Here is a 26784-nt window from a genome sequence, read left to right as displayed (position 1 = left end):
TTAAACATTAGACTCTTGATTTCAGCTTAGGTCATGATCTCAGGGTTGTGAGATGGAGCTCCTAGTTGGGTTCCGCTCAGTGCAGAGTCTGGTTGTCCCTCTCCCTCTGTTCCTCCTCCTGGCTCTCTCTCATAAATAAATAAAATCTTGAAAGAAAAAAAAAAAAAAACCTCACAGCCCACAGCTCTCCCAGGATCTGAAGACCACCACGGTGCTACTGTACACCTGCCTTTCTTCCACAATGGCTCCATGAATCTCCAGCCACACCTCCAGATTCAGCACCATTTGTCCATCAGCAATGGACACGCTCAGGCCCTTGGAAATGGACACGGATGCTACACAGATCTGGTCTGGCAAGCAGAGCTCAGTGTGACTATCCTCTTGATCTAGACACTGAGCTCCTCTTAAAGAAAAACTGCTTTTCTAGGAGCTACCAGAGGCACACTAAGTTCACAGTTACCTAATACTCACCTGTCTTTTTCATACAGTCACTAAGCTGCTTTTTCTCTTTTTTCCCCTAACATTTTATTACAAAAATTTCCAAACACACAGAAATACTGATGAAATTGTAAACACCTCACTGCTTTCCTTTTCATAGTTGTGTAATTTATATTCTGAAAAATTTACATCTATATCTGATCAAATTTTCATTTAGCTCAAGGCTTCAGCATTTAGGATACCTTAAAATTCTGACTTTGACTTAAAACCCACAGTTCTCTCTCAAACAAGTGCTGTCTTTAACCTAAGTCACAGGTCCACCCAGGATCCCCATTTTCAATACAAGGACGTTGGATTCTAAGGAATCTCGAAGGTACCTTCTGACCCCAAAACCCTTCTAACTTAGTAAAATTCATGGAACTGATGACAATGTCACGTAGGTCAGAGCCATGACAAGGCTCCCTCCGGGTCTCAGAAACAGTAGCAGAGTACTGAACTAATATCAGCAGAGCTAGGTTCAAGCTCTGACTTTGCCATATACGCTGTGTGACTGCAGGCAGATCTCTTCCTCTCTGTATCTTTGCAACTCTGTTTCCTCTCTTCTAAGAAGGGTTGATAAAATCTAACTATGGAGTTCTTGGACAAAATAACATGTATAGACAAATTTAAAGGACAAAAATCCTGATACACTCATTCCAGGGGAATTCACTTCTCCAACACACAGAAGTCAGAAACACAGTGCAACAACCCAAGATCAGGGGTGGCACTTTATCTCAGTGATTCAGAAACCACCCACCTATGAAGAGCACACCGATCAAGTTTCAAAAATAATGCCAAAGGACCTTGAAATTTTACCTTAACTGTCATGATACTGCATCATGAAGGATACACCCTGCATGGAGAATACTGACACTGTCTTGGGAACTGCCGGAGAGCTGAGGCCCCTCCCTCAGCAAGAAGCACCTTCAGCCCTGGCAGCATGTGGGACAGGAATTTGATGGCAACTCCAGAGGCATCCTCTATCTCTTCCTCCTCTACAGTCACACCAGGATCTTAACACTGTCACTACTTTTTCCTTTGAACACCTCCTAATCACCTCTAATTAGAACCTCTTTTTCTCCAAAATGTATTGCTATTTAAAACTATTTAAATTTGTTATTTAATTGATACTTTAAAAAATCTGTGCTCCTTTAAAACAATCAGGATCCCAGAGACTGCTCTACTTTGCACTAACAAATCTGTATCCACAGGCAAGCTACCCAACCTCTCTGAAATCTCAGTTTCCTCATAGAGAAAATGGGCTGCTGATGCTACCTCCCTTATAAGGATGTTGAGAGGATTAAATGAAGTAATGAACCTAAACTGCTTAGCAGAGTGACAGCCCATGGTAAAGATGGGATAAATGTGAGCTATCATAATGTAGAGAAGAACACACTGCATGCCCTAAGTATGACTAATGCCTTATTAAAGTAAAAGCAGTGATTCAAAAGACACTTTGTAAGAGAAACCCTTTATAAGGAATGACTAAAGACTGTTTATACTCACTACTTAAATTATATACCATTGCACATAGATGTCAACAAACACTTGCCTCTGGTTTTCTCCCACTGAAAATTATATATCAGGAAATATTGAAAATATATGGTAGAGAGTTCACTAGAATGATAATCAAGAAACCTGAACTGTCGTCACAAGCCTGACAAGTTTGCATGACCTTGATAAGTCATGCTAAATTCTGTGAGCCTTGTTTATAAGGCAAGGAGAATGGATTAAGATCTTTCAGAAATCCAAAAATTCTTTTTTAATATTTTATTTATTTATTCATGAGAGACACAGAGAGAGAGAGAGGCAGAGACACAGGCAGAGGGAGAAGCAGGCTCCAGGCAGGGAGCCTGACATGGGACTCAATCCCAGATCCCCAGGATCACACCCCGGGCCAAAGGCAGCGCTAAACCACTGGGCCACCGGGGCTGCCCAGAAATCCAAAAATTTTATTCCATAATTTATACCATTCAGAACCAGGAATCAAAACTACTTTTAAAAAGGAAACTGCTGATTAGCTATGATTTTTTTTTATGCCTATAAATATCCCACTAAAAAATCCAAAAAGGTTTTCAACCCCAACTATCTAAATACATTTCTTTCTCTTATTTCACAAACTCCATATTTGAAATGGAGGGATCATATTAAAATTGTAAATTAAGTACAGACTTAAAACACTGAGGAAAAAGCATCACACAGTCAAGGGAAAACTGAAATTTAGGAAACTAGCCACACTGGAGTCAGTAACTACATGTTACTAAATGAATCAAAACCAAAAACCAATCTGAAAATACCACGTGGCCTACAAAAACCAAATAGAATGCTGAAAACAAATTCAGTAAGAAATGTTTTAATTAGATAAGTCCTAATGCAACAGACTGATACAACTCTGAATTCCTCAACACATACATGTTTCTAACCCTTCTTTCCTGAATTATGACACATGCTGAAAAAAGTACATTTAAATGTACACATTTTATGGACCTCGAGTGAGAGTCCATTGAAAAAGTCAAGGCTTACTCAGAGGAAAAGCGTGAGCCCTGTCACATGTGCAAGTGGGCGTGTAAGCAAGATGCATGAAACAGAGAGAGGAAGGAAAGAAGCCTCGGTGAAATGTCTTTGGATATACAATTCTCTGCTTAGTCTGAATCCACATACAAAAGTCCATTACTGGCCAAAATACAATGCTTACTAAGCAGCTGACAATTATAATGCCTACTGACAATTTTCAAATGTTTATTTTTATTGTAACACAATATCTTCTCATTTTTAACACCGATTTTAAAAAGCTTTTTTACTTATTTAAGTAATCTCTACACCCAACGTGGGCTTGAACTCACAACCCAGATCAAGAGTCACATGGTCTTCTGACTGAGCCAGCCAGGTGCCCCACACCGATTTTATTTCATGCCTAAAATCAGGGTGTGATTATCAACTAATGTACATGTTTAATATGGTAGTTTGTCTTGTTATGATATTGTTTCCAGAAATCAATGACCCACATTACGATTTACTGAGGGAGAAATGTGGCATTCAGATCCACCTTTCCTCTACTTCCACTTTCAACCCTGAGAAGGAAACAACTTTGCCCCAGTGTCCTCTCCTTAGCGTAGGGGTATACCACCCTTGAACACCCCTATGGTCACAGAAGAAGAGAAAAACAGTTTCCTCTCTGATTTCCCCTCACTTCCCCTCCCAGCTTTCTCCTTTCCATCTGGCCATGCTCTGCAGAGGGGGCATCGAAAGGACAAAGGCTATACTGACCAGCCATGCCCAAGTGAATACTGAAGTTAGCCATAAGGAGTTGACAGCAAGAAGGGCAAACAGCCCAAAAGGAAGGTCAAGGGCCAAGTCAGACTGCAGTGGAATGTGATAAAAAATTGAGGAGATGAAGGATAAAGACCTTTCCAAACTTTAGCTTCATTAAAGGGAGAGTCATGAGGTGGTAGAGATACTTTGTTGGTGTTGCTGGTGTTTAAATATAAGCAGCTGGGCAGCCCCAGTGGCGCAGCGGTTTAGCGCTGCCTGCAGCCCAGGGTGTGATCCTGGAGACCTGGGATGGAGTCCCATGTTGGGCTTCCTGCATGGAGCCTGCTTCTCCCTCTGCCTCTCTCTCTCTCTCTCTCTCTCTCTCTCTGAATAAATAAATAAATAAAAATCTTTAAAAAAATAATAAATATAAGCAGCTGCCTGGAGACCATCAGCCATCAGCTGGCCAACAAGAAAGGCCAGCACTAAAAAAAATAAAAAATAAAAAAAAAGAAAAGAAAAAAGAAAAGAAAAGAAAGGCCAGCACTGCACCAGCACACCTGATTCTCATCATCAGCCTACATGGCTGGAAAGGAGGAAGAAACTGGGGTCAGGGAGGTAAATAGCTTGCCCAAAGTCTGAGCTCTTCTCATTAAACCACAGCTGCTGATAGGATACTAAGGAGTTAATTATCAGCAACAAAAATTCAAAGGCACAACTCTATGTCCATTTGGTTTCGGCCAGAGAGAAGCCCACTAGTATTAACTTATGATTTCTATGACTCTACAAGATTTAACACAAGGAAATCTTTAGAAACTAGAAGCTCCCTGGATTTTTCAAACTTAGAACCATAAATCTTCTCCTTTTTATTGCTTGCCAGATAAAAAAAACAACAACAAAATTTTATTCATTTATTCATGAGAGACACAGAGAGAGAGAGAGGCAGAGACACAGGCAGAGGGAGAAGTAGGCTCCATGCAAGGAGCCTGATGTGGGACTCGATCCCGGGACTCCCACGCCCTGGGCCAAAGGCAGATGCCAAACCGCTGAGCCACCCAGGGACTCCCCCCAAAAAAATTTTTTTAAACTCCAGTTAGTTAACATACAGTGTAATATTAGTTTCAGGTATACAATATAGTGATTCAACTCTTCCATACATCACCCAGTGCTCATCACAAGTGCACTACTTCATCACCATCACCTATTGAACACCCCCTCACACACCCATAACCATCAGTTTGTTCTCTAGAGTTTAGCGTCTGTTCTTGGTTTGCCTCTCTCTTTTCAAAAAAACCTAATCTTATACCAAGACTTCTTCAGATCCATTTCTGGAGATTTCTCTTTTTTAATATAAACTGCTGAAAGGCCGTTAAACTGACAATACTTAACATTCCAGACAAGTGAGAAGGCTGGAAAAGGACAGCCTAAAAGAATTTCTGGCTACAGTACACAAATGATTTTTCCAGATTTAGTCCAAAACAAATTGGCTCCCAAAGTTCAAATTCCCAGAATGCAAAAAATTTTGTCTCCTCTGGCCATTCCCTCCTAACCCAAGGTTTGCGAATATTTACAAAAAGAAAACGTTTATTCAGGACCCCTTCAAGCCATGGCTTTATGCTTGGAGTTCTGGCAGGCAGTTACACAACTGCACAATGTTATATTCATAAAATAAACCATCAGCCTTATTTTTAATTAAAAACATCAATTTGATATATTTTTACATTTATAACAAACTCTGATCCAAAACACAAAATGAAAGCTTTTCTTTGCATTTCACAAATTGTTCAAATGTAACAGTGTAAAAAATCCTTTAAAAAATAAGCTTAAGAAAAAAAATTGAAAAAAAAATAAAAAATAAGCTTAAGGGGGTGGGGGGTGTACCTGGGTGGCTCAGTCAGTTAAGTGTCTGCTTTCAGTTCAGGTAGGGATTCTGGGGTCCTGGGATCCAGCCGAGTCGGGCTCCCTGCTCAGCAGGGAATCTGATTGTCCCTCTCCCTCTGTGCACCCCCTACTCGTGCTCTCTGTCAAATAAATAAATAAAATCTAAACAAAACAAAACAAAACAAAACAAAACTTAAGGGGATGCCCGGCTGACCCAGTCAGAACATGTAACTCTCAATCTCCAGGCTGTGAGTTCAAGCCCCACACTGGGGGTAGAGCTTACTTAAAAATAGATAAATAAATATTTAATTTAAATAAATAAATAATTAATTTTAAAAAGAAGCTTAAAATTTGAGATTTGAACCACTTCACTGGAACCACCAAAATGAAAGAGACAGACTAAGGTCAGTGAGGGCGTAAACACCTGGAACTCTCACACATTGCTGTTAGAAGTATAAAACAGTAATGCTACTTTGGAAAACATTTTGGCAGTTTCTCATAAATTTAAATACATACTTACCATATTACTCAGTAATTCCCGCCCCAGGTATTTATTGAAAAGAATAAAACATATATGCACACAAAGACATACACAAATGTTCACAGCAGCTCTTTAAAAATACATACAATACTTCCAAATCAAGGATGCCTGGGTGGCTCAGTGGTTAAGAGTCTGCCTTCGGCTCAGAGCGAGGTCCTGGAGTTCCGGGATCAAGTCCCATATCGGGCTCCCTGCATGGAGCCTGCTTCTCCCTCTGCCTAGGTCTCTGCCTCTCTCTCTCTCTCTCTCTCTCTCTCTGTGTCTCCAATGAATAAATAAATAAAATCTTAAAAAAAAAAAAAAAACCCTCCAAATCAGAAACAACCAAATGCCTGTCAACAAGAGAATGCACAAACTATGGCATAGCTATATAATAAAATAAAACCCAGCAAAAAAAGGGGAAGAATCCACTGATAACATGGAACAGCCTGGATGAATTTCAAAAGCATTATGATAAATAAAAGAAGCCTGGGGAACACCTTGGGGGCTCGGTCCATTGAGCTTCTAACTCTTGATTTCTGCTCAGGTAGTGATCTCAGCATCACGAGACTGAGCCCAGCATTGGGCTCCCTGCTCAGCTGGGTGGTAGTCTGCTGGAGATTTTCTCTTTATCTTTCTCTCCCTCTGCCCTCTCCCTCACGTGCGCTCTCTCTTTCAAATAATAAATAAATCTTTTTTATTTTATTTTATTTTTTTATGATTTTACTTATTCATGAGAAAGAGGCAGAGACACAGGCAGAGGGAGAGGGAGAGAAGCAGGCTCCATGAAGGGAGCCTGACGTGGGACTTGACCCCGGGTCTCCAGGATCACACCCTGGGCTGAAGATGGCGCTAAACCGCTGGGGCTGCCCTAAATAAATCTTTAAAAAAGAAAGAAGCCTGATACATTCCATTTACATGAAATTCTACAAAATGCACACTTCTTTATAGTGACAGCAGATCAGCGGTTGCCCGGGGGTTGAAGAAGGGGAAGTAAGTTGCACAAGATATAAGGGGAACTTTTGGGGGTTATGAAAATACTGTGTATCTGTACTGGGTGCTGCTTATATGGCTGTATACAGTTTCAAACCCCATCAAACTGTATATTTAAAATGGAAGCATTCTGTTGTATATAAATTATACGGAAAAACTTATTAAAAAACAAAACAAAACAGGGGATCCCTGGGTGGCTCAGCGGTTTGGCGCCTGCCTTCGGCCCAAGGCGTGATCCTGGAGTCCCGGGATCGAGTCCCACATTGGGCTCCCTGCATGGAGCCTACTTCTCCCTCTGCCTGTGTCTCTGCCTCTCTCTCTCTCTCTCTCTCTCTCTCTCTCTCTGTCTCTTATGAATAAATAAAACCGTTAAAAAAAAAAAAAGTTCCTAAATGCTCAACTAAAAAAACCAATAATTTAGATTTGAGAATTGTTTTGTTAATAGCATAAAGGAAGTCTTTCTAAACTAAACAAGTTAAAATAGATTAGATGGGGCACCTGGGTGGCTCAGTCAGTTAAACAGTTGACTCTTGATTTTGGCTCAGGTTATAATCTCAGGGTTGTGAGATCGAGCCCTGCATCCAGCTTGGTGCTAGGTGTGGAGACTGCTGTAGATTCTTTCTCTCCCTTTCCCTTTACCCCTCTCCCAAACCCCCTTCTTAAAAAAAAAAAAAAATTAGAATTTCAATATGGTTTAATAAAAATGAAATCTTTTTCAACAAGCATTTCATAGTTAGATAAAACTATAGTTCTATAAAATGAAATTTAGTAAAAATACTAAGGAGTCCTTTTTTCTTTGTGTCTACTGAATATAAGGTTGTGGCCTCCGGGACGCCTGTGGCTCAGCAGTTGAGCGTCAGCCTTTGGCTCAGGGCTTGATCCCAGTCCCAGGATCGAGTCCCACATCAGGCTCCCTACCAAGAGCCTGCTTCTCTGTCTATGTCTCTGCCTCTCTCTCTCTCTGTGTCTCTCATGAATAAATAAAATCTTTAAAAAAAAAAAAAAAAAAGGTTATGGTCTCAATAGTGGGCAATTTTGCCCCATAGGGGACCAATGGGACTGTTGGGAGACATTTCTGGCTGTCACGATGGGGTGGAGGTGCATTGAGTGTGTAGAGGCCGGGGATGGTCAAACATCCTACAATGCACAGAACAGTCCCTTTCAACAAAGAACCACATGAGCCAAAATATCAATAGTGCCAAGACAGAAACCTAGGTGTACCGGGATTGGTTTAAACCTGGAAAGGGAAGATCTCTATCTTTCTGTACCTTACCACACACAGGGCCATATCTGCACAGACATTCTGTTGACTTGAATAAGCCAACTCAACAGAATTGGCTGACAGGAAGGAAATGTCTCTGCCACAGGCCTATTACTCCCCTGGATTTCCATCCACATTCCCTGGGAAAGGACAGATAACTCAAAGAAGGGCTGTCTGTGATCTCCCAGAATGAAATGTGGAAAGGAGCCACAGGGCCTCACTGCTTACCTGTATCTCCTTCTGTAGTCCCCTTGCTCCCTGGTCAAAACTGATAACCCCAAATGGATGGCTAAAGTCCATCATTCTCCCATCCCTCTGAAACCTCACTGGCAAGAGGGAAAGAAGGAAAAGTAAAACCTATTGGGCCAACTATATGACAAGCACTATGCTGGAAATTTCACACACATTTCATTCAATTCTCCTTCACCTAAGGAGATGGGTATGATCGTCAGTCCACTGTAAAAAGGGTAACCTGAGCCTTCACAGCTGGGAAGTGTAACAGCAGGGATTTGAGTAGGTCTGACTCCAAACCTCCACCTCTCCACAACAGCTGGGCAACTCCCTGTGTTGTCTTTCTTTATCTCAAGGGGTGGCCTGTACAGTGAGACTACAGAGTGCCTTGGGTGTACTCTATGTTTGGAAACGTTTAACTATGGTAGGACATGTCTTGGCAACCAATGGTAGGTAGGGCTTACAGCATTCTCTCCTCTCCATCCCCACCAGCCCTGCTCCAGTCTCTTACTGTGTCAGGGAAAACATATAGCCTCACAACTACCACAGCCTTCTGACCTCCCTGCCTGCAATGCTCCTGTTTGAGAAACAACTGTTTTTCCATACTGAAGTACAAAGCCCACTCTGCTACTCCCGTCAAGTAATGCCCCACTGCCTTAGACCAAACGCCCCAGTGACCAATACACATCCCTCCAGACCCTGGGTCCCATCCACCTTCCCGACCTGGTTTCCCATTTTACACACAAACATAGCCATGCTCTTTGAAATACCCACACTTCTACTCCTACTATTCCTTATCCCTGAGAGCCTTTTACCATCTTCTTGCCTGAGGAATAACTGCTCACATGTCATATCAAGATTCAGCTCAGGGATCCCTGGGTGGCGCAGCAGTTTGGCGCCTGCAGTTGGCCCAGGGCGCGATCCTGGAGATCCGGGATCGAATCCCACGTCAGGCTCCCGGTGCATGGAGCCTGCTTCTCCCTCTGCCTGTGTCTCTGCCTCTCTCTCTCTCACTGTGTGCCTATCATGAATAAATAAAAATTAAAAAAAAAAAAATTTAAAAAAGATTCAGCTCAAATGACTTCTGGTATTTCTATCACAGCACTCACTTCACACTAGTTTATCAACATTCAGTACACAATTAAACAACAAAATTGCTATTTATCTCAAATTCAAATGTAATTGGGCATTTGTATTTTCTCTGGAAACTTCAGGCTTGGCACACAGATCCTCAAATAGGGAGGAAAGGAAAGGCAGCAGTGGGGAAGGGTAGCAGTAGGGAAGGAAGCAAAGGGAATAATATACAAAGTGAACCATGACAAAAAAGATCGGTAGAAGTCTTGTGCCATACTCAGCGAGAACATTAAAAGTCCGAATCCCCTTGCTTCACATCAGTCCTCGACAAAATAGCCTGACCTAATTTCAAAACCACTCTCTGGGAGTCTGCTCCAAACAGCCTAAGTTTAGAGCAGCTGGTCTGTTTCATTTTCATAAAACCAGTGCTGGTCACCTCTGCCTTATTCATGCAGCTCCCACCAACTGGTATGTTCTTCCTCCAACTCCAATGTCCATTCACTGAAAGTGCCTCCTCCTTCAAAGCCAATCTCAAAGGATGAGCGTAGTTCAAGTCACCTCAAGGTCTAGCTCAGAGAACCTATAGCAGCACCAATACCAAAACTCACACGTGGTCTCCCCCTCCTCATGACTTAGACTATAACTCTTCCAGCACTTATCAACACAACTTCAGATGGCAGTTGTATACAGACTGCTCCCCCAGGTCTCGCTGAGGATGCAAATGCCCATTTATGAGGCAAGGCATGGTAAGTAAGTACCTTAAAGATATCTTTTAATAACTATTATGGAGGACGAAACCAAACACCCAAAAACAGACAAAAATCAAGGCTGAAAAGGACATGCATCATAAGTAAATCCTAGTAAACTCTTTCTAGACAGGCCAGTTAACCACCTATTACACAGTTCACCTCTGTTCTAAGACATACCTGTAACAATGTAAAACTTCGGCTCACTCATTAGTGGTAGGATAAGGACGTAAGAGGGAAAAAGAGAAAACAGCGGGGAAAGCACTTCCTTCTGAGTTCAAAATGTCATGGTACATACTTCCTTGTTAAAATGCTGAGATACACCATATAACTCAATTACACTGGTTTTGCTGTTGCCAATTCAGGATCATACTGTTTTTCTTCACTGCATGAGTAATTTTTGCAAGTTCAAGCAATAAAGCTCAATTACAGGTCAGAATTTCAATATAACGTAGCCAATTGGGTATTAAGAAAATAGAGGGGTGCCTGGGTGCCTCAATCGGTTAAGCATCTGTCTTCAGCTCAAGTCCTGATCTCAGGGTCCTGGGATAGAGCCCTGCGTCGGGCTCCCTGCTAAGCAGGGAGTCTGCTTCTCCCTCTGCGCCCAGCTCCACCTTGCTCTCCCACCCTCTCATGTGCACGTGTGCTCTCTCAAATAAATAAAATCTTTAGAAACAAAAGAAAATAGAATATGTAAAATATGTTTGTTTCATTCCAATTTTTTAAAAAGTAAAATTTTAGAACACAGCTACATGACATTAGCAAACTGAATTTCAGTAAAAGCTTACTAGTAGCGGATATTAAGAACAACAGATTCTCATACAAATGTCACAGCATCTTACTCCCAATTTAGAAAATGGGAGTCTCCAAATTCTGATATATATAGCGCTCTGGAAATAAGTCAAAGAGAGAGAGACTTTCAACTCAGTAGGTTGTTTAAAAAATATGGCTGCTTTCAAATTTGAAAAGATCCAGAAAGGAACAGGATGGACTAGTGAGTACAAGTTATCAAGAGGCAGATTCTGTGATACCTAGTAATCAGAGATGCCCCTACACCAAATGAACCTTCTGTCTTTGGCACAGGTCATGATTCCACAGTCCTGGACTAAGCCCCTCCTCAGGCTTACTGTTCAACAGGAAGTCTACTTTTCCCTCCTTCTGTCCCTCCCCTCTGCTCATGTTCTCTCTCTCTGTCTCAAATAAATAAAATCTTAAAAAAGAAAGAAAGAAAGTTGGATCCTCCTTCTCACTCTTCACAAGCCTTCCAATGGATCTGGGAGGGCTGATTTATCATCAGACATCAGCAGAAATGGGAAGTTCCTACACTAACCTCAGTTAGCTAGATATCAGATATTCACAATGGTTCATCTCTAAAGGCTCCAGACAGCAGTGAGATAAGGATAACTTTAGTTATTTTAAAAACCATTGTATGGTACTTCTGCAGGAGAATTCTCCTAGCTCACTTTCTCACTTGCTCATCTCCCAATCTCTTCTTCAGTTCAGCTACCTTGCTATCTGAAATCTGCCGAGCTTCTGACACAGCATGGCACAGAGACTTAATCATGGAACAAATACCTAAAGTTTGGGCTTCTGACAAAAAAATTTTTAAGCACTTAGACAAAAGAAACCAATAACTGCTATGCAAATTCATCAGCTGTCTGAGATAACAGGTCTTTTTCTTCTTGACCTCACTAATCTTCGAAACTACTCTCAAAGATGTACAGTGACTAAGAATTCTAATGATTCTTTCTCAAAATTCACTCACGCCAATACGGAACTTACTACTGCTTACCACCCACCCCCTCTGCCCATCTGCAGTATATAACTCCTTTGGCCAGGCAAACACAGCGCCTATGTAGCTTTTTCTATATAAAATTTTGCACAATCACTTACAACTGGGAACAAAATAGGGTAAGAACCTTGGGTACATATCTCCAAGGATAGAAACCTTGAGTGAGAAAGTAAATACTGGACAGCCTGGGTAGCTCAGTGGTTTAGTGCCGCCTTCGGCCCAGAGTGTGATCCTGGAGACCCGGGATCAAGTCCCATGTCGGGCTCCCTGCATGGAGCCTGCTTCTACCTCTGTCTGTGTCTCTACTTCTCTGTCTCTCTGTAACTCATAAATAAATAAATAAAATCTTAAAAAAAAAAGAGAGAGAAATACTGAATTAGCTTTTCATGAGAGAATCTCATACTTACATAATAAACTTCTCCTTAGCCTACCATACCAGTATCCACTCTTCAATTTTCAATTCCAGTTAAAAAAAAAATTAAATCTTAAAAAAAAAAAAAAAAAAAAAAAATTCTATTTTTAAAGTAATCTCTACACCCAACATGGGCCTTGAACCCACAACCCTGAGATCAAGTCACATGCTCCACTAAGCCAGGCAGGCTCCCCTCCTTCCTTCCGTATCATTTTAAATAAAGTGACAGTAAAGTATGAATTTGGAATTTATAATTTTTTCTACTACTATTCCTAGAGTACATACAAGTAGGGGGAGGGGAAGAGCTGAGAGAGGAGAAAAATCAACTCTTCACTGAGCTTAGAGTCTGACGGAGGGCTCGATTTCAAGACCCTAAAATCATGACCTGAGGCAAATCACAAGTAGGATACTTAACCCACTGAGCCACCCAGTGGCCCCCAAAATAAAATGTTTATAAGAAATAAAATAGGGCAGCGGGTGGCTGAGCGGTTTAGCGTCGCCTTCAGCCCAGGGTGTGATCCTGGAGACCCAGGATCAAGTCCCACGTCGGGCTCCCTACATGGAGCCTGCTTCTCCCTCTGCCTGTGTCTCTGCCTCTGTGTATGTGTGTGTCTCTCATGAATAAATAAAATCTTAAAAAAAAAAAAAGAAATAAAATAGGGCGCCTGGGCGGCTCAGTCCGTTAAGTCTCTGCCTTCGGCTCACATCATGATCAGGGTCCTGGGATTGAGTCCTGCATCTGTTCTCCTTCTGCCGCTCCCCCTGCTTGTGCTGTCAAATAAATTAAATCTTAAAAAAAAAAAAAAAAGTAAAATAAAATAATAATGAGGATATATTCCAAATGTGAGAAAAATGAAATAGGCAAACAGAATTATCTTTATATTTTTTTTAAATTTTATTTATTTATGATAGTCACACACACACACAGAGAGAGAGAGAGAGACAGAGACAGAGACATAGGCAGAGGGAGAAGCAGGCTCCATGCACCGGGAGCCCGACGTGGGATTCGATCCCGGGTCTCCAGGATCGCGCCCTGGGCCAAAGGCAGGCACTATACCGCTGCGCCACACAGGGATCCCCAGAATTATCTTTAAATTTTATCAAGAGATCATCCAACATTTAAAACTTGCCTCTGAGTGCCTTAAGGAAAAAGAGGCAAGAAAGAGAAGACAGGAGGCCCAACTGAGAGGTCAGGCAAGTAAGGATGCTGAGGGAGGAAGCAAAGGAGAGTGAGAGGAGAGAGGACTCAGGTCAGACATCTAATTTAATCCCCCTACCCATCAACCCTTGACATCCCACACCCTTTGTTACTAGGTAGTAACTGGAAAAGGGTAGCTCCTACAAATCTTGGGCAGTTTATGTAGCCAAATGTCAGTGCAAATGGGAACTACCATTTACCAGAATACCTGCGAAAGCAACCAAAATAAATTCCATCAAATATTTCAATTACAAGAGAAACAATGCCCACCTAAGTTTTCCATTCTCCAGGCTAAATAAATAGCACTGTCGTTTCTTCAACCTTATGACAAATGTATTCTAGTTGAAAGGCAGCATAATACAACAACAAGAACCTAAGACTTTTAGTCAGAAACCTGGCTCAAATCCAAGCTTGGCCACCGGTTACCTCTGTCTTCTTAATCTCATTTCCTCATTTATAAAATTAAGGAAAATAATAGTTGTGCTAACTGCCTCAAGATGTGTTGTGAGAGGACCATATTTCATGAAAGGTACACAAGAAATGTATGCTTTTTTCAGCTCTGCTGTTATAGATGCTCATCAGATTCCACACTACTATTAACAGAGACTACATAAAACTTATGAATTAAATTAGTTTTATAAATAAAGTTTGGGAATGTAACCCAACTAAGCACATGTATGATGGGAGAGGGAGTCAGAGCAAAGGCAGGAAAGAAAGTGATTAAGAATCCCAGTATAGGGACGCCTGGACGCCTCAGTGGGTGAGCATCTGCTTTCGGCTCAGGTCGTGATCCCAGAGTCCTGAGGTCGAGTCCCATATCAGGCTCCCCACAGGGAGCCTGCTTCTCTCTCTGCTATGACTCTGATCTCTCTCTATGTCTCTCATGAATAAATAAATAAAATCTTTAAAAACAAAAATAAAGAATCCCAGTACATGGATGCCTGGGTGGCTTAGTAGTTGAGCGTCTGCCTTAGCTCAGGGTGTGATCCTGGAGTTCTGGGATCAAGTCCCACATCAGGGTCCCTGCATGGAACCTGCTTCTCCCTCTGCCTATGTCTCTGCCTCTCTCATTCTGTATCTCTCACGAATAAATAAATAAAATCTTAAAAAAAAAAAAAAAAGAATCCCAATACAGCTACACAGCTTCCTGACTTTTATATTCTATATTACACCTTCAGAAATATGACTTTAACATAAACTTCAAGGTTGCTTTTTTTTTAATTTAAAAACAAGGAACGTTAGTAAGTGAAATGCCAAAAAACTTTTTTGCAAAACATTTTATTCATCACAATGAAATTCTGGTTATTAATAAATGATTTGCATTCCATTATGATCAAGCTGGGTCTGGCCAAGCAAGCCTTTGAACTGGATAGGTAACAGGAAGGCTGAGTAAATGTGTAGCTAAAGTGTGCATTTCTAACTTCATTTCCAAGTCCAATATAAAAAAACAAAATCAGAACTGAAATGTTTATTTTAACTGCATTACTTCTAGAGCGAACCAAGAGGGGTTAGTGCAGGCCCAACTAGGCTCCACATCAAAATAAATCTGTCCTTGTGGAGAGGACATCATTTTCCCTCTAGGCCTAACAACTCTAGATAACCCAGATTATTTTCCCTAAGGATCAGCATGAATAATTTAGAGTAGACTTTACTGTAGAGACAACCTCAATAATTCACAGGGCAATATAATAAATACATAAAAATCCAGAAAGAAAATAAGACTGTTGTATAGGCCTGGAAGTTTTGCCATGTCCCTCAAAATTAACTCTTGGCTGCATCCATCAAAAATTTTTTTATTTTTCTGGTTTTTTTAAAGATTTTGTTTATTTATTCATGAGAGACACAGAGAGAGAGAGAGAGAGGCAGAGACATAGGCAGAGGGAGAAACAGGCTCCACGCAGGAAGCCCGACACAGGACTCGATCCCGGGACTCTGGGATCACGCCCTGAGCCAAAGGCAGATGCTCAACCAGTGTCCCCCATGAAAAACTTCTAACACATATATCTTACCTGGCTTTTGGTCAAGGATGTCTATTACTGATCACCAGAGTAAGAGGGCTTGGACACAATTTATAAATATGCAAACACTGGGGCACCTGGGTGGCTCAGTAGGTTAAGCTTCTGATACTTAATCTCTGCTCAGGTCTTGATCACAGGGTTGTGAGTTCAAGCCCTGTGCTGGGTCCATGCTGGGTGTAGAACCTACTTCTAAGAAAGCAAACTTTGCTACCAAGACCTTTCAGACCCATCAGTTTATCCCCAGAAAAACTCCACATCCACATTTACAGCTGGTTGTTTTCTATTTTTTACTTTATGAAAGTGTTTCTACTTTCCACCTCCAAGTGATTAATATTAATACAGACTTATTATTAATTATTAATTAAAATAACTTATTATTAATTAATGCAATATTAAATATTACAGTCTGTAATATTTAGGTTAATCTCTAGCCTTTGGTACTTCATATACACTACTTAGAAAGCTGACACAAGGGCAGCCCCAGTGGCACAGCGGTTTAGCGCCGCCTGCGGCCCGGGGTGTGGTCCTAGAGACCCAGGATCGAGTCCCGTGTCGGGCTCCCTGCATGGAGCCCGCTTCTCCCTCTGCCTGTGTCTCTGCCTCTGTGTGTGTGTGTGTGTGTGTCTCTATGAATAAAAAAATTTAAAAAATAAAAATCTTTAAGAAAGCTGCCACAGACTCAAACTGCACTAAAAAAACCCTATCTGTATTACTTACTTATTTCCTGACTTCTCACACACTCCCCTATCAGATAGTAAATTCTAAGAGTACAGGGGGTTTTGTTCAATGCTGTTGTCCCAGAGCCTAGAAGAGTACAGGGCACTTAAGAGCCACTTAATAGATACCTGCTGAATTGATGGGGCACCTGGCTGACTCATTCAGTAGAGCTTGTGACTCTTGATTTTAGGGTTGTGAGTTTGAGCTCCATGTTGGGAATAGGATTTACTTAAGAAAACTAAATAAATATCTTCTGAACTGAATGACTAAATGGTGTATTTTTACTATGGAATACTACTATGAAGCCATTAATCACAGTGAGTCAAAGTGATACTAGCTGATTTAATGGAATTTCCAGAAGTATTAAGTGAAGAAAACAAGAAGCAGGAGTGTCAAAAAAAAAAAAAATCCCATTTTAAAAAAAGTATACCTTGAAAACTTTACAACGATGAGGAGGTAGAGAACTTGAAATCCTCATACACTGCTGGTGGGAATGTAAAATGATGCAGCTTTGGGAAATAGCTGGTGGTGCCTCGAAAAGTTTAGCACAGCTACTATATGACCCAGTGATCCCACTCCGAGGTACACACCCAAGCGAACTGAAAATATTCATCCACAAAAAAAACCTGTACATGAATGTTCACAGTAGTATTATTTATAATTGCCAAAAGTGGAAAAAAACCAAATGTCAATCAACAAAATATAAACTATTATTTGGCCATAAAAGGAATGAATACTATCCTTAAAAACATCATGCTAAAGAAAGGAGGCAGACAAATGAGCACAAACTATATGATTCCATTTCTATGAAATACCCAGAACAGGCAGATTAGGGATTTCCAGGGGCTGGAGGGAGTAGAGGATGGGGAGTGACCATTAATCAGAACAAGTCTTCTTCTGAGGTGATGAAAATGTTCTGGAATTAGATAGTGGTGATCCACACACAAGTCTAAGGATATACTTAAAACCACTGAAGTGTACACTTTGAAAAGGGTGAACTTTATGGTATATGAATTATATCTCAATAAACCTGTTATTTTTTTTAAAACATACATGTTTGCAAATGACTACATGATTAAATACATGAATACATCAGTCATGTATTCAAATGAATACAAGCACTAAGGTATTCTTGTACTCGAATACATGAATGATGAAGAATTGAGTATGGGAAGGAAAGGGAGATAAGTCTTGAGGCACAGAGGACAGGAGATAAAAAAAAAACAAAGACTAAAAACATGCAAGGCTGGAGGCCTTGTGTAGGGGGACTGGGCAAGGCTGAATAAACCTGCAATGAGGTAAGCTTCGAGAATAAAAGGAGAGAGCCAGGATTGAAAAGGTAGGCAGGTAATTGGTAACGGGGGAGACACAACAGATCTGGGTAACTGTAACAATTCAATGGAGACTGCAGAAAATGCAGACTGCCAGAGAGGGAGAAAAGAAAGAACAAGGGAGAGAAGATTTAAGACTGGCTCAAACTCACCAAAGTTTAAAAAGAAAAATGTGCAAGAAGAAAAATCCAGTAAGTCCTGCTCAAGAATCATTGAGCCTGGTAGGATAAAACCAAACCACAAGGAGAAGCTCCAGGGAAAGAGGGAGTGGGACTCAGGACACTGGCTCTCTCCTATGTAGGAGAAAAGGAGCATCTCTTGGGAGAAAGTGCCCAATTGTGATGATTCTGGAAAAAATGAGCCCCAATGGACCACCTCAAGAATTCGGTACAAATGGAAAATGGCTGCCTTGGGATTTTTTCCAAGAATATAAGAAGGGAGAGAGGAAGAAATGGACTTTAATTTTTAACCAGTATTTCTTTATAAATCTTACCAGTGCTGCCAGCTTTTCTGCGTGCCTCTTTGCTAAGCTTAAGCAGGGTCTTTTTAATTTTTCTTTGTATAACCTCAGTTACTCAGAAAAGAAGTATATAATATGGGGCCTTTTTACAGGAGACAACGTACTTTCCTCCTTATTGTTTTTTTTTTTTCTTAAGATTTATTTTTGGGGCACCTGGGTGGCTCAGTCAGTTAAACATCAGACTCTTGGTTTTGGCTTGGGTCATGATCTCATGGGTCATGGGATGAGGTCCCAAGTGGGGAATCTGTGTTCAGCAGGGAGTCTGCTTAAAGATTCTCTCCCTCTGCTCTCCCTGTTTGTGTGCACGCACGTATATGCACGCACTCTCTCAAATAAATAAATCTTTTAAAAAGGGGGGGAGATTTTATTTCTAAGTAATCTACACCCAATATGGGTTTCAAACTCACAACCCAAGGATCAAGAGTCAAATGCTCTCCCCAGTGAGCCAGCCAGGTGCCCCTCCCTTTCTCATTTGTGTTTTCCCTAGGCTATATGCACAACAGATGAACTTGCAATTTAATATCTTGATTTCTTAAACCTTTACTGTCCAAACACATCAACTTGAAACAAAAGCAAAAAACCCAAGGTGGAAGATATCCAAAGGGGAAAGAGGAAGCAATAGAGAACAAATGCATGTTTACCTTCCAAAGCTTGGAACAAAGATAATGCCCACCTAGTTTCTGGATTATAATGCAGATATGAAAGAAGATAGTCCCCTCCTTCAAGAAATAAGATTTGAGTTAGACACTAAGATACAACTAAGTAGACTTTGCAAATTTGGTGTGAACAACTGGGGGATGTCTTATAGCTGAAGAGGTCAAGTACACCTGGAATGGAACTCCTAAGGACAAGGACTGGGTGATCTCTACCAGCTTGATAGCTTGATAGCACTGACATGTCTAGCACATAGCACAGCTAGCAGATTTAACAACCTCTGGTCAAGCCACATACTCTGCTATGCACTGTGATGTCACTAGCTAGTGGAGAGAACAGACAAAACAGAGAGCACCAAATCCTCACTAGACAGGGAGCTGGACAAGTATGCAGGAAATAGGTCAAGGGATGCCTTAAAGGCAAGGTAATATCTAAGGTGAGTATGAAGGTGATAATGGATGAAGTGAGAAAAGAACATTCCAGCAGAGGGAGACATGGAGATTGGAAAGAGTTAAAGTTCCAAGAGATATTTAGCAAAACTCAGTGAAGTACCAAAAAAGGGGGATGGGGGAATGAGAATGGAGGCCAGAGCCCAGTGATGAAGTGTCCTGGATACCAAGATAAGGATTAGTAAATCTGATTATGAAGATAGTGAGAGCCATTGAAGGACTTACAATTGGTGGTAAGGGTGTAGGGTGACTATGAACAGATATATTTTGGAAAGACAGAGGCAGGAGCAAACCTCTGGATTTAACCAGAAAAGAACTACACTGATGATGTGAGAAAAGGTAAGGAAAAACACTATTGACAGATCTGCACTCTTTTCTAGTGGACAAATTTCCTTTTGGGAGTTACCCAATTATCCTTTGAAAATGGAGCATTTAGAGACAGCAAAGAGCAATCAGTCCTCTGAGCACAAAAATTAGAATTATGAAATCCTGGGGCACCTGGGTTGACTCAGGCGGTTAAGTGTCTGCCTTTGGCTCAAGTCAGGATCTAAGGGCCCTGGGATCAAGCCTCGCATCAGGCACTCTGCTCAGCAGTGAGTCTGCTTCTCTCTCTGCCTCTCCCTCTGTGTTCCCTCTGGCTCTCTCTCAAACAAATAAATAAAATCTTAAAAAAAAAAAAAGAATTAGAATTATGAATTAGACTGAATTACTCATTTTAACCCAAAGGACTTTTTTTTTTAAGATTTTATTTATTTATTCATGAGAGACACACAGAGAGAGAGGCTTAGACACAGGCAGAGGGAGAAGGAGGCTCCACACAGGGAGCCCGACACAGGAGTCGATCCCGGGTCTCCAAGATCATGCCCTGGGCTGAAGGTGGCGTTAAACCGCTGAGCCACTTTTAAAATGTGTTTGATACGTTTTGATATACTACAGTTTTGTGAATGCAAAAAAAAAAAAAAATTTATAATGACTCTAAAACTTACCTGGTATTAACAGCACACCAGGATGAATTTCAAAGACTTCTCTCAGACACAAAGATCATCTGCTACATTCACTTTGGAACAAACCACTGCCACTTCTTCCTCTAGGCATATCTGAAATACAATCTGTAAGTCTAATTTCATGTTGTTTCACAGCAAAACACTAAGGCCACAATACTAAAAGATTTCTGAGCTGACAGAGAAACCCCATGGGGGTTCTTTACCTCAGCAGCTAGTCTATTCACCACTAACAATTCCAACCACCAGGAGGAATTTCCCTGCCTAGGCTTATTTTGTTGGCACAAGCACACACACAAAAAAATACCCTGACATTTTATATCCAGTAGGAAAGAATAATCAGAATATTAACATATTTAATACTAAGCAAATATAACACAAACTTCCCAGTTGTCTGTAGATTTGGACAGATGGCCACAAAGTAAACTCATATTTACTCTTAAAAAATAATCTACATTTTAATCTTCTTAGCACCAAAAGCCCCAGGAACTTTTTCTTAAACTCCCTAATAACAATAGCAAAACAAAAGATTTTAGGCTCTGTTTATTTCTAAAAATACCTTATTGTGATAAAACAACCAACCTTGTATTCATTCGCTAGTTACAATCACCATATACTACCATTTAGTATCACCATCATTTCACTAAAGATGCTTAATTTCAACACCAAGAAAATGACGTATTTTTTTTAGAAAAGGCAGTCTTTTCATTGAATAAATTTAGTTTAGTGAAAATCTCTCCACATTGTCCTTGTTTTTCTCCGTTTTCAACACTCTCTTTCATGGATCTGACAGACAGTCTCCAAGATTTGTTCTCACTCCCCGTCTTTGCTGACAAACCACAAATAATGCCATAAAACTGGTAAGAAGATTCAGTTCTACTGGAAGTTGAAGAGGACTCCGTAGACAAGGATCCATTAAGTGTTAGAAGTGACAACTCAAGTTCCTTTCCGTCTCTTCCCCCCACCCCTCTACCCCCCACTTTACAGATAGGGAAAGGAAGATCCAGAAAGGAAAACTGATTTGTCCAAAGCCAGAAAACCAAGAGAGTCTCTAGCCTGCTGATACCCTGTCATCCGTCTTCTACTGAGCTGGACAGTTTGCGTAATCCTAAATACAAGTTAGCTATGTGATTTAAATATGTATATGGTCTGGGGCACCTGGGTGGCTCAGTCAGTTGGGGATCCCACTCTTGATTTCTGCTGGGGTCCTGGTCTCAGGGTTCTGCGATCAAGGCCCAGGTATCTGCTCAGAGCAGAGTCTGCTTGGGAGCCTCTCCCTATGCCACCACTCCCCCACTCACTGCCGAATGCTCGCTCTCAAATAAATAAGTCTTTTAAAAAATAAAAACAGGGACAGCCCGGGTGGCTCAGCGGTTTAGCGCCGCCTTCGGCCCAGGGCGTGATCCTGGAGACCTGGGATCGAGTCCCAGGTCGAGTCCCAGGTCGAGTTCCCTGCATGGAGCCTGCTTCTCCCTCTGCCTGAGTCTCTGCCTCTCTCTCTCTCTCTGTGTGTGTCTCTCATGAATAAATAAATAAAATTTTTAAAAATAAATAAATAAAAATAAAATAAAAATAAATATGTATATAGTTATATGACAAGTCTTATACATTATGAAAACCCAACCCTGGTAGTAATTTTGAACCGAGGCAATACTATCATTTAAGTCACGTAAAATTAAGGATATACTGTGTTAAACTGGTTATAAAGAGAACCTCCGCTTCACAGAAATCTCATTGCAAGACAACACGATGTAGAGATACCCACCCTAAAAATGCAAGGTTAAAGCTTTTCTATGTCACAATATTCACTTTCTTACTGAAAATTAATGTCAAGAAGATTCCTACATGCGTAGAGTATATGCAGGTTAAGAAACATTCTCCAGGGGATCCCTGGGTGGCTCAGAGGTTTAGCACCACCTTCGGCCCAGGGCGTGATCCTGGAGTCCAGGGATCAAGTCCCACGTGGGGCTCCCCTGCATGGAGCCTGCTTCTCCCTCTGCCTGTGTCTCTGCCTCTCTCTCTCTCTCTGTGTCTCTCATGAATAAATAAAATCTTAAAAAAAAAAAAAAAAAAAAGAAACATTCTCCAGCTGCCTAAGGTTGCTGAGTCTTTAAAGACTCTTACTTGGTGTACACTAAATCAAAGGGGGAAAGAAGGTATTTTTTAAAGAGGAAAAAAAAATTACTGGATCAGTGAGCTATTTCTTTACCGAAAAACATTTTCCCCAGATCAATACCCTACTTCTCCTTACAGATATACTGGTCAGTATTGGTTTGACTATTTCATAACCTACATGTGTTATGCTGATGTCTGCTGATGTCTACAAAGCTCTGATTTCATCTCAAGATACATCTCCTGGCTGACAGCGAATGCTCTTGGGCTCCGCAGTATTTTTTAGTTCCCTGAATCTGTTGTAAACCTAGAAAACACAATCAGTGGCTTCAGATGCTCCTTTTACAACACCTTTTTCCAGGAATCAATACAGGGCAGCGAATTTATGGGAATTTCTCCTGGGCGCTTCGGTACTAGCCGGCAAATTATCAAGAGCATCAAAAAAGCAAGGCTCTCTGTATCTACATTTGAAAGATCACAGGAATTCTTACTTGGTCTCGTAAGGAAGATGAAACTACGTGGAAACGGATTTTATTTCCTAGTCGTCTCCAGGAGAGGTGCCCAACAATGAACAAGGTCTTGAACATAACCACGGATGCCCACACAATTGCCAGATTGAGGGAAATGCAAAATTCCCGAAACAAAACGGCACATTATTCTTAGCCAACCTGATGTAACCAGGTCTCAAGAAGGGGGGAAAAAAAAAAAAAAAGGGAATTCGCCTCGCTTAAGGGCGACCTCCCCACGGCGCAGGGCGAGGGTGGGGGCGCGTGCCCGGCGGAAGCGGAGCCTGCGGGAGGCCCGGGGTCCGCCGCCCGCGGCCCTGCTGCTCTGCTCGGCGAGCCGCGACCTCGGGGCCCCGGGAGCGCAGTCTCCGCCGGGGGAAGGGGACCAGGGGGCCAGGGTTATGGGGCGCCGGCCCCAGCCTCTCCTGGGGCGCGAGGGTCACGCTCAGCCCCTCGGCTCAGAGAGACCAGCAGGCGGAGGGCCTCAGAAACACCTGGGCCCCAACCCCGCCAGGTGCTGCCCGCAGACCCGAGGGTCGGCCCGGGGGCCCGGGAGGGGGACGGCGCAGGCGCGGGACGGGCTGGGGGCCCCCGGCGGGGGACGGCGCAGGCGCGGGCCCGCTGGGGTCTGCGGGGTCGCCCGGGCCTGGCCGCGCGGGCGGCGCTGAGGAGATGGACAGGCCCGCCAGCGCGCTCAGGGGACCCGGGCCTGGCTCTTACCGCGCGGCGCCGCCTCGCTCGCTCGCTGGCTCCGGGATGGGGCCGGGCGGCGAGCTCGCCCGGTGGCGCGGCCCGAATCCGTTGAGTCCGGCCTCAGGGCAGCAGCCAACCCCACGGCGCCGTTCGCCCGGCCCGCCCTGCCTCCCTCGCGGCCCCCGCCCTCGGCCCGCCCCTGTCCCGCCCCAGACAGTCGCCGCCGACTGCGCAGGCGCTGCGAGGCCCCGCCCACACCCCGCCGTCGCGCAGGCGCCTGCGGCCCCGCCCACTCCGCGTCCCGCCCATCTCTGGGTAGCGCAGGCGCACTGTCTCCCGGCCAGCGACGAAAAAAAAAAAAGGCTTCAGCCGCCAGTACGCACGCGTCGGGTTTGCGCTGGAGCTGCGGGTGGTGGATGCTCTTGAAATGCTGTGCTCGGCGGGGCCGGGTGATGAGTGTAGCGCCCCCTGGTCCCAAAGCCTTATCTCAGCTAAAGGTCCACCTTTCATGCAGCACGTGTTTACAGTGTGCCAAGGACGGTGCTAGGCCTGAGCTACACGGTGGTGGTAAACACACAAGCCCTGCAGGCCTGACGCTCCCCTTGCAGCAGGGAACACAGACCCTAAACGGGGGTTGGGAGCAACCAGAAACGCGAGGCTAAATGTCCTTTATCAAGTTAAGGAAGTTCTGTTAGGTCACAATTGTCTCACAGGTTTTTTTTCCTTAGTTTGAACTACATGAATTTGTATTACGTCATCTTAGTTTACCAGGATAAAGAAAAACTGAACTTGATAAACTTTTAATGCATCGTTGGACTCTTCACTAGTATTTTACTTAGCGTTTTTGCATTTTTGTGCATAAGTGACTTTGGCCTTTGCTTTCATGTACTGTCCGTGTCTGGTTTGGGATTAATTTATAATAATTTAAATTTTGTCATCTGGGAGATTCTATATATTAAGAGGAGTTTTCAATGTTTGTTGAAGTTGCCTATAAAATTATCCAGGCCTGGTGTTTTTCTTCAGTTTTGTCTGCTTTGAGATATTTGAGGGGATGGGATGCAGACTTTAAGCATTCCATTTCATTAATGGCTCTAGATTTAGGCAGATTTTTTTTTTTTTTTTTTTGAGTAGGCTCTATTCCCAACATGAGGCTTGAACTCACCACCCTGAGATCCAGAGTCACAGGCTCTATCCGCTGAACCAGCCAAAGGCCACAAGACAGAATTTCTGCTTCTTCCTGTATTACCTTTGCTGAATTATATTTTTGCAAGAAAATGGCTGTTTTCAAAATCATTAGCATAAATTGTTCATATAATTTCCCTTATGATTTTTTATTTTAATTTTATTTCAGAAGGCATTCATTCCTAAAGTTCCTCTTCCCAAATGCAACTAACTGTATTCAGTTTCTTGATAACCTTCTAAAGATACTTAATATAAACAAATATGCAAAATAAACAGATACATTCTTTTGCTTCTCTCTTTTCTTTAACATAAATGGTAGCCCACTATACATATTGACCTATGCTCTTCTCTTTAAAACGAGAATAGCCACAATCTTTTAATCTCTGAAAATAATCATTCAACCCTAGTGTAGGACTAAGATGATGGTGATGGTCCTCACAACCAGACAGCCCGAGTTTACATCCTGGCTTCATCACTTACTAGTTGTCTGTCTTTGCCTTTCTGTTTTCTTAATCTGCAAAATGAGTGCTATTATGAGTTGTTGTAGGGAAAGAAGTGGGATAATGCTTGAGGAAGATTTAGCACATGCCCAACACCCAAGAAATGCCCAGCAAATGTGAGGGACATTAATGTTGCTTTTGTGTGGGCATTTAGAGTTCAAAAAGGACTCAGCATGACTTAGATCCTTGCAGCAGCCCTGTGAAAACTGTACAAAGGACAAAACTGAGGCTCAAAGAGGTTGTTATACCACTTGCCCAAGGCCACCAAGCCAGCAAATGGCAGAAACAGGAGAAAACTGTCTGATTCCCAGCACCTGCCATCACCTCACTAATACTGAAAAGCCACACATGTGTTAAAATATACATTTTTTTGAAGTCTTATTTATTCATTTGAGAGAGAGAGTGAGAGCATGAGCAGTGAGAAGGGCCAAAGGGAGAGGGGAAGCAGACTCCCTGCTGAGCAGGGCGCCTAAGGCAGGGCTCAATCCTGGACCCTGAGATCATGACCAGAGACCAAGGCAGACGCTTAACTGACTGAACCACCCAGATGCCCCCAAAATACTTTTTAATATTCAAGGACACAAAATAGGGATGCCTAGGTGTCTCAGTGGTTGAGCGTCTGCCTTAGGCTCAGGGCATGATCCCAGAATCCAGGATAGAGTTCAGCCTCAGGCTCCCTCCAGCAAGCCGGCTTTTCCCTCTTCCTATGTCTCTGCCTCTCTCTCTCTGTGTGTGTGTCTCTCATGAATGAATAAATAAATCTTTTTTTTTTTTTGAATAAATAAATCTTTAAAAAATACAAAGGACACAAAATAAATGTGCAACTCAATGAAATGTAAAAAGTGAAGGTTAAAAAAAAAAGAACTTTAGCAGTCTTCCTATTACACTCCCCTCATCACTAGGTCTTTACCAAAGTTAATCACCATTCTGACATCTAACTCAAGATTAATATGGACTGTTCTTGAGCTTTTCAGTAAATGGAATCATACTATACTGGTTTCCTAGGTCTGCTGTAACAGACTACTGACCGCAACCTTGGTGGCTTAAAACAACAGATGTGTATCATCTCATAGTTCTGGAGACTAGAAATCGGATATTGAGGTGTTGGGAGCTCTGAGCTTCCTCCAGATTCTCTGCTTCTTCTAACATTTGCTGGATGCCTGCATTCTTCGGTGATACTTTGCTTGTGGCTGTGTCACTCCAATCTCTGCCTCTGTCTATGACCTTGTGTGTGTGTGTGTGTGTGTGTATGTGTGAATATCCC

At 42.3% G+C, this 26784-nt stretch overlaps 1 protein-coding gene across 6 annotated transcripts in view; it reads right to left on the bottom strand.

Annotated features, from left to right (window-relative positions):
• Window positions 1-24000, bottom strand: part of SPECC1L (sperm antigen with calponin homology and coiled-coil domains 1 like) — a 132066-nt gene extending 108066 nt beyond the window's left edge. For 2 of the 6 annotated variants that reach the window (XM_077874485.1, XM_077874492.1), the window contains exon 1: window positions 23866-24000. The gene's annotated coding sequence lies outside the window, so the exon portion shown is untranslated. Of the gene's footprint in view, window positions 1-5610; window positions 5773-20512; window positions 20624-23130; window positions 23323-23865 lie in introns of those variants that run through there. The other 4 variants (XM_077874486.1, XM_077874488.1, XM_077874487.1 and 1 more) reach the window with 4 other exon arrangements.
• Window positions 24001-26784: the final 2784 nt, after the last annotated feature.

This window comes from Canis aureus, chromosome 27 (genome assembly GCF_053574225.1).
Source record: "Canis aureus isolate CA01 chromosome 27, VMU_Caureus_v.1.0, whole genome shotgun sequence".
NCBI lineage: Eukaryota > Metazoa > Chordata > Mammalia > Carnivora > Canidae > Canis > Canis aureus.
Note: the sequence above shows the minus strand (reverse complement) of the source record. Positions and strands in the feature narration are given on the sequence as shown.